The sequence below is a fragment of the Rhipicephalus sanguineus genome, chromosome 8 (genome assembly GCF_013339695.2).
Source record: "Rhipicephalus sanguineus isolate Rsan-2018 chromosome 8, BIME_Rsan_1.4, whole genome shotgun sequence".
In the NCBI taxonomy this organism is placed as follows: domain Eukaryota; kingdom Metazoa; phylum Arthropoda; class Arachnida; order Ixodida; family Ixodidae; genus Rhipicephalus; species Rhipicephalus sanguineus.
The window spans coordinates 93,466,329-93,475,496 of NC_051183.1; the positions used below are offsets into that span (position 1 = coordinate 93,466,329).

At 46.4% G+C, this 9,168-nt stretch overlaps 1 non-coding gene across 1 annotated transcript; it reads left to right on the forward strand.

Annotated features, from left to right (window-relative positions):
* The first annotated feature begins 8,024 nt into the window (after nt 1-8,024).
* Nucleotides 8,025-8,096, forward strand: Trnam-cau (transfer RNA methionine (anticodon CAU)). Its single transcript has one exon. It is a non-coding gene; the product is annotated as a tRNA-Met (tRNA).
* The last annotated feature ends 1,072 nt before the right edge of the window (nt 8,097-9,168 follow it).

A 9,168-nucleotide genomic window follows, 5' to 3' on the forward strand; every position in this document is an offset into this window, starting at 1 on the left:
CTTTATGTGTCCGAATTGCTGAATGCGAAGCATTCCTTAGCAAACTAAAGACACATTGGATATTTCTATCTATCTTTTTACTTATCTATGTATATACCTAGCCGCCTACGACTGGGTGGTTTTCGTGGTAGTCTCCACACTTCTTATGTACCAAAATTGGCAAAGCAGGACATGGGTATACAGCAAGCCCAATGACAAGATTAACGTGGGTATCCTGCCGGGTAGGCCATGAAACCCTTTCTACCAGTAAGGGTAGCGCATACCCGCTTACCACCGTACCTGGTATGCCGGTATGCACCACAGATGATTCGCTGTCTACACCTGGGAGAGCGATAATATATTTTGGAATCTTTATGGCGACAACATTAAAGATGCCTTGTCTCAAAAAATCATTTGCCGACGTCGGCGGCGTTGTCTGCGAGAGAAATATCCCCATGCAAGCAAATTCAAGGGTCAAGCTGGAATTGAGCCCAAGGATTCTGTTTGACAGACAAATATTCTATCACTGAGCCACGCTATTCCTGCAAACGGCATTGGAAAAAGACCCCAGAAAAGCGACATGTCGGGGCAATTGTGGTTGTAGTGTTGGCTATCCGCTTTTATAAGTGTGATAAGCGTTGCGTATGTACTCCGGTGACTCAGCAATCTATACCCAAACGTTCCTCGAATATGCCGAGAACCGCTACTTATAATACGCGGATCATCGCACCGCAACGTGCAGTGCGTTGCGAAACAAGTGACGTCCTTGCTGTAACTTTAGTGGCAATGTAACGTCCGGCCATGATCTACCCTTCAGATGCCAGAGTAGTGGACGTAGCTGGGAAGCTCACGGTATCCGCAAAACTACTCAATTTAGACAACGATGTCTATTCACCTTGTAACATTGTCCCAAAGCATAAGAATGCTGCATAGGCTGATAGTCACTGATTGCTTCGCGTGAAATCGATTTCCACAATGCGTGTGATCTCCCGAATTTTTTATAAGGTTAATTCTAAGCAATGTCTAATGTTCCTCATTTTCCCCCCTTTTATATGCGACAGAAGAAGAAAACTAACTCGTTCATGAAAAGCCAGTGCCCTAAAAGAATGGGGGAAAGGTTTTCACTTGCAGCCGCCATTCTGCTTTTCTGTGTGTTACGGGAGAGCATTCCGTGTAACACGCAACTTCCAGGTAATCAAAAAGCGTACACTGTTTCCATATTAAATTTTAGCAAAACCTAATAGAAAGAAATATTGGCATTATTTTGGTCCATCCAACTCTACCGCGCAGTTTGGGACTCGGCTTATAGCAACAAATGTACATTATATTCCATGTTTATACATTGACGGTAGATTATACAAAAAAAAAACGAGTCGTCTGACCTTCTTCTCTGAGTTCTGACGTTCCATGTAAATGACTAATTGAAGACACACGCGGACTCTCTTTGTAAATTATTATACTCTCGTCGAGAGGAGAGTTAAAACCTTAATTAGAATTAGCCAAATGAGAGATAGACCCAAAGTTTTAGACACCAAAAAGAGTTGACGTGTGTCTTCAGAGGGGGTCATACACGTGTTGAGTGAGGAGTCATGGAAAAGAGCGACACGCACTATTTTTTCAGAGTGTACTCCTCAATAAGTTGATGGGAAATTATAAAAGTTATCTGATACTGTTCGGTGGGTAGCATTAGGCATAAAAGCTGCTTTAAAGTACACGTTGGAGCCACGGAATGTTCCAATTTAGATGTAGATGAACGCCGCTTGCCGATATACAATATTTTATTAGGAGAAAGCTAGGACTTCACCAAAAGGTTGATTTTGGGCGGCGACCCAGTGATAGGGAGTTATTGGTGTTACGCATGTGGTTCTGCGTACTTTGAAGAGACCTAACGCGAAAAATGAGCTCGCACAGTGTGATATAGGAAAATTATCGAGAGCGAAACAAGTCGAAATTCTGTTTCAATAAGTCTTCGCCGCAGACAGCGACAGCGTGCTGCTACACTACTGAAACACCAAACCTGCACTACAGCCTCAGCTTGGACGACTGCAGTTAAGTCGCAGCTGGAGCTCTTTTAATTTGAGGACATCATTCGCTGTGATTATTCTACTTCTTGTAAGTGGTGGCTTGCGATTGCTAATGCTGGCTAAAACCACACCCATGCCATCCAACGCCTCTCTTTCTGTTCACAGAATGCTTCGCAGAGTGTGACTGTGCCGCTTAGGCAAATTTTGTAACCGTTTCGTTCGCTTTGTGTACCGCGCAAGTGCATCATTAAAACTCTCTCTCTACAAGCAGCGTTCGGACCACGGTTTCTAAGGGCTCAATCCTCTTATGGCGCAATCGAGAGGAACTGTTCCAGAAGACTTGTTGCAATGGCAAAGCATATCGCACCTCAGAAGATAGGCAAGGTATGTATTGAAGATATGTCTCTGGAAATGGATGGTTGGCTCTTTTATGGCGTGTAATGTTCTACTATAGTGAAACAATCAGTCAGTTTGTGAAAACTGCACCATCGGTAATTTCACCATCACAGGTTTTTAGAAAAAAAGAAAGCGAAAGTCAATGCTGCATTTTTGTGAAATTCTCGCCTAAGTCTAAGCACATCGACGTCAATTTGACGTCCGCGATTTTGAAATTCACATTAAGACAACGGAATTTTCCGAATAATAGTACGATAAGTGTCTGGCTCACTTAAAACATAATTTGCTTCCAATTTACCGACTCAGAAATATGTAGGCCCTAGTATTCATCGTCAAAATTTGTTACGTCACAGCAAGCTGGTTCGGGAACTTCAAGATGGTGTTGCCACTGGCACTCTTTTTGTGATTTTTTTCGCTTGCCGGGTGTCATTTCGCGGCATCGGCTGAGCTTTTAGATATGTGAAAGGTTACTGATATGAGCAAAATCGCTGAACAGCGAAACTAGTTAAACTAGCCGTAATGTATCCGACTCCACCTCGAAAAATAAACGGGTATGTGCCACAGAACTTGGGTAAATGCCGCTACTCGCCACTGGTCCATTAAAAATGAAGAAGACAACAGTTAGCCGAACAAACGGGCAGTTGCCACAGAAATGTGAGCGGCCCATCAGAAAATTGTCATCATCATAAAATAGTATGTGCCACAAGAAAGTGGGTAAATCCCACTACTCACCACTGGTTCACTAAGAAAGAAAAAGACAATAGTTAGCCGAACACTAGGGAAGGGGAAAGGCAACGGCGGCTACGAGAAGACCCCGAAGCGATGGGAGGCCTGCCACAGAATGTGGGTAAATCCCACCACTCCCCGCTGGTCCACTAAAAAAAGTCACAGTTTCGCCGCAACGGCAAAGCAATGAATGCGATAGCAATGAATTGGAATGTAACGCGAAGAAGGGAAAGCAGCCCGAAAGTGCCAGCACGTCGTTCGAGCCAGAAGGACGCACGAAAAGAACGCACACAGGACGAGCGCGAACTATCCTGCGTCACAGCTCGACACTTGAAGCGCACTGCTCAAACATAAAGCAGGACGCACGAAACAAACGAACAGGTACACACAGGACGAGCGCGAACTGTCACAGTTGCTACTTATTTCTGTTTGAACAGCGCGCTCCTTTCGAAAACACGGCCGCTGAAGCGAGCGAAGTGACAACAGGCTGAAAGAGGGTACTGTTGGTGGCCCAACTGCTAACGCCGCGCGCTGCAAAGCGAGGTTGCCCGTTCGATTCCGGGCGCCGGAGTTTTTCTGAATTATTTTTCTTTGTGGCTTTCATATTTACATATATCGACATATACATATACGGTGCATGGCGGCGACGACGGCGACAGCAAAAATCAGCCGAGGCTGTCCATATAATTGCTATCGCAAGGAAAGGCAATAGTTAGCCAAAACCTAGGGAATGGAAAAGGCAACGGCGACTGCGAGAAACTATCATCATCATAAACGGGTATGCGACACAGAAATTGGGCAAATCCCACTAGACACCAATGGTCCACTAAAATGGAAGAGGGCAGCAGATAGCCGAACTAGGGAGCGGCAAAGGCAACGGCGAATACGAGACCCAGAAGCGGTGGAAGGCCCACGCCAACAATCTACCAGGGGTGGGAACGCTTGGTTTCACCGCACGTTTGTCTCTCGTTCGACATCCTTGTCGCGTCCGTGAATGTATAAAAGGTGCAAACGCTTGGTTTCAGCGCGAGTTCCTCTCTCTCGAGTTTCGACATCCGTGTCGTGTCTGTGACTATATGTGATTTAACTCGAAGCACTATGCGCTGAGGGTCAGCGTAGAAACTAGTTAGCATCACCCAGCTGAAGCCTACGAATGACCTAGAAGCAACGAGATTAGACTAGAATCATCCAGTTTCGCTGTTTTAAGGCTTGCGTGGCTTGGTGCTTAGTGCAAGCTTCGCCAATTTTTTCCCCCCTTAGCTTTTCTTGAGCGTCTTAAATTGACTGGGGCTATGAGAGGCGCCCTAATGAAGGTATCAGGATTAAAAGAACACCTGGCGTTATTTAATAAACAATAAGATCGCTGAGTGTACGGGCCTCCGTGTACATTATGATCCCGCCATGGCCGGCATCGAACCCGTGTCCTACGGGTCAACAGCGGGGCACCGTAACCATTAGGCTATCTTGCTAGTGACATCTCTAGAAATAGTCGATCTAGCTAAGGAGCACACATTATGAATTCGCCTCTGTTCTAGTGGCACAAAAGGGGAAAGATATCTACATAGAATCTCTTTTGGGAGGAGCAGTAGGAGGACCACTACACTTTTATTCAAAACCAGTGAAACTGCGAAGCTCTTTAAGTCGTCGTTGAAACATGTGCGTTTCACGAAAAAAGACATCCGTGCCGTAGCAATGGCAACTCGCGACGCTGCGTATTGCTAAAACGCCTGGCATAACCTCGTGACGTCATGCGAAGCCACGCAAGCGCAGTAACGACAACCACGCGGATGCTATCGCTAAGCCACTCCAAACGAAGGAGACACCTGACACAACCGAGCTCCGCCGCGCTTCCGCCGCTAGGTTAGATACAGCCACGGGGCTCGCAAAGTGCGTACTCTTGAAGAAGAAACATGGTATCGTGAAGCGACGCTTGTCGCTGTACGAGAACGGCAACGACAGCGGTGAGGAGATGCAGTGTGCAGAGTCGACGAGAAGGCGCTGCCGATCACCGTGAGTGGAATGCGGCAAGTGTGTGATCTCTACGTCAAGATCCAGCCTACCGGAAAGCCGAGTACGAGCGGCGCCGTGCTCGGCCAGTTTCGCTGTTTCTCAAACCTTGAGCGGCCGAGTGAAAGCTTTCGCCTTTTTTTAGATTTCTTTGGTTTGAGGACGCAGGTTGGGTCGTCCGCTAGCCGCACCTGCTCTTTGGCGGCTGCCTCTGCCCGTCCGGTGATCCAGACCTGCTCGTCTGGGTCATAGCAAAGCAGTGTGGCCTCCCACTGCTACGTAGTAGCAATTTGCAAGCCCTGTGGGCTACCATGCATACGTATTCTGGGAGAGTCCCATAGTATGTGAAAGAGGTCGGCCCGGGTGGCTCGGCAAAGCTTGGATTGAGCTTTAACTCTATTAGAATAGATGTAGGAGCACAGAATTGGGGTTGTGGAGAAGCGCATCTGGTGTTGCCTCCTCACCAGCTCCTGCTGTTTAGTTAGCTATTCGTGCCCGGGGAAATAGTGAAGTCTGGGCAATCTATAATGTTGCGTATTTCATGATACGTAAACCCGGTGTCGCGCGTCGACCAACCTGAGCTTCTTCATCTCATTTCCCGTTCCGCCCTGGGTTGCGACGTGCGCTCGGTGGGCAAAGCTTGAGCCTGGTGGTGGGCGGCCTCATTACCAGGGTTTATGGAGTGGGCTGGTGCGCAAATAATTTGGCGGTGTTTAGTCTTTTGATCCGTAATTTTATTATCTATTGGGGAAATGCGCCGTTAAGTATAATAACGAATAGTGAATTTAGAACCCCTGATTAAGTTTGTTTTGGCAGTGCTGGCTACGGTCAAGGCGATGGCCGCCTTCTCCGCCTCCTCTGCATTATTAGTTTGGATTCATCCTTCTGATATGAGTTGCCCTGCATATTTCACCTTGGTGACCGAAAAACTGAGGATCTCGGCCGCGTCAACATGCGCTGTTTTCTGATTACAATCCGAGCTAGGGTGCATGGTCTTTTCCCGTTGCATCTGTGTCTCAGTGTCATAGGTAGGATTCATATTCCGAGGTATGGGGAGAATTTCGACATGTGCTCTCTGAACGGAGGATTTATTGGTTTAGGGAGATAAGTTAGGGGTGCAACGGATGCCGGCGTTTTCAAGAGTATAGCGACCAGCTCGAGTACGAGATGACGTCTTGTACTTCGCGGTGAGGTGGGCCTTCACCGTCTCCTATAAAGTAATTTTTCCGTGGAAGTGCGTACCGGTCGGCCGAGAGCCACCTTGTAAGTCCTCCATAGAAATATGTCCTCCCTGGACTTGTCAGCTTTCGTTAAGCGTGTGCACGGCAGCCATTGTCTAATTGTGCTCAGTACAAAGGCCTGAACGAGCAGGAGAGGGTTAGACTTCTTCGCACCCGCGTGATTGTTAGCCATCCTGTTTATTAGCCTGGGTGTTTGCAGTGTTGCCTTGTCTAACCTACTCAATGCTCAAGCGTTGCGTCCTGTGTTTTGGATACAATATCCGAGAATCCTGATCGTAAGGACTTCTGTGGTGGTTTCGCTCCCGCTCAGGTTGTTATCTTTAGTGGGGGGCTGCATCACATCTTCTCCAGCGATACTCCCCAAAGACGAGTAAATCGTATTTGTGCGGCGAGCATTGAAGAACTCGAGGCCTGACATAGGCTTCAAGTATTCTAACCGCCTTCTGTGGGTTATGTTCTATGTGAGTCAGGGTCTCGAAATGCCCCGTATGGGTGGTCGCAACCCGCGAGCACCGATATACGTATTTGGCATCAGAATTTCAGAAACTTTGTATTTTCGCCTACAGTCCTCCCTGTCTGCTTTGTCCCGTTGAGGGTTGTCCTCCTAAGGGCTTTTATACTACTTCCACGAAATTCGATGATGCCTTCATAGAGAATGTTATCTTGCTACATTTCTATTGAACCACGGGTGCAACGCATTCATATATGTCACATATGCACATACTTTGCTAGTACGGATACACCGCGTAGTGGTTAAGACACTTGCGTTCAGAGCGTGAGTGCCCGGATTTAACCGAAGCACTGGAGTGAGAGGTAATTTTTATTTCTCGTCGAGTCGACAAATGCTTCTGCACAGATAACACCCCCCTGTACTTTCCTTGGCGTTATTGTCTGTTAGTTCTCATTAATATTGTGTCTAACAAAGATAAACGAGCCCTTGAAAAATCATAGCTTTCCTTCATTCATAGCGAGGGTCTCGTCCTGGCAGACTTAATGCCTTCTGGTAGTATGCGAGGGATTATTGGTCAGCTGCCAACTCGTAAAAAAAAAAAGATCACGTGCTACGTGACGCCAAGAGGCACAAAAAGAGTGTTCCACACTCGCCGCCATGGCTGCGATTGGCGCTGACTAACACTCCTAGGTTTAATCAACATATATACCCCAGAAAGTGGACGGGAGGATGACCGCCGCCGTAGCTCAGTGGTAGAGCATCGGACGCGTTATTCGAAGGTCGCAGGTTCGGTCCCTGCCGGCGGCAAGTCATCTTTTCGTCCACTTTACTTTCTTCACATTTGCATTCTAAATACTACAGATAACACCCCCCTGTACTTTCCTTGGCGTTATTGTCTGTTAGTTCTCATTAATATTGTGTCTAACAAAGATAAACGAGCCCTTGAAAAATCATAGCTTTCCTCCATTCATAGCGAGGGTCTCGTCCTGGCAGACTTAATGCCTTCTGGTAGTATGCGAGGGATTATTGGTCAGCTGCCAACTCGTAAAAAAAAAAAAAAAAAAAAGATCACGTGCTACGTGACGCCAAGAGGCACAAAAAGAGTGTTCCACACTCGCCGCCATGGCTGCGATTGGCGCTGACTAACACTCCTAGGTTTAATCAACATATATACCCCAGAAAGTGGACGGGAGGATGACCGCCGCCGTAGCTCAGTGGTAGAGCATCGGACGCATTATTCGAAGGTCGCAGGTTCGGTCCCTGCCGGCGGCAAGTCATCTTTTCGTCCACTTTACTTTCTTCACATTTGCATTCTAAATACTACAGATAACACCCCCCTGTACTTTCCTTGGCGTTATTGTCTGTTAGTTCTCATTAATAAAGTATAGTGTGGGCGTTTGTTATACGCATATTCATCATCTGTACATTATCATCGTCATCATCATATTTTTAAATATGCATCGTTCTTCGCCGTGCCTGCTCATTATCATCGCGTCTGGGTGTGCTGTTCTTGTTCGCTGCCGGGTCTTCTGTCCAAATAGACAAATCGTATGCCTAATTAAGACATCATAATATATGTATTTGCGGCTGTAACTACAAGGGGAGCCCTCTCATGAAAAATACATTCACCGAATAATAAGCACAGGCCGAAGCGCATATGGCTGACATTCAGAAATGATGGCAGACAACGTATCGTTGCTCCTAAAGCGAGAAGTGCAGAACCACTGCATTCTACCATTTCAAACGTACGGGTCGTAGTTTATGTAACCAGAAATCGAAGAAGTTAACGAGCCCGCCGAGTGCGTTCGAACAAAAGCCATGTCCAATATATTATGTGTGCATTTTTGTTGCTGTTATTATTGTTTGTAGCCACCGTTTACGCTGACATACGGGTAGGGTGACCGAGGCCATTAAGCTGATTGATCAGCATTTTCCCCTGGTCTCCCGCAACATTATTGTTGTAAATAAATAACTAATTGAAATAAAATTAAAAGTGATTGGTGTAGCATTAAAAGTTGTACGAGAGTACAGCTGAATAGAGAACAGATGAAAAACAGGAATCCTAGTTATCACCAAGAAAAACAAAGTGCACATAGGTGGGTAACATAATGGTCATCAAGTTAGTGTGGGTTCCTGGGCATAAGGGCCTATTTATGAATGAGATGGCAGATGCGCTAGCTAGGTCATCATTGAATGGCCTGATTATTTAGGTGTTGCCCGCATCCAAATTCATTACAGGTGCCAGATTTATGAGGAAAATGATGTTAGAGGAATTTTCCGGACCGTCATTAACGACCATATTAGAATTCCAGCACTTAAATTATCAGTGGAATAGTAAAGTATA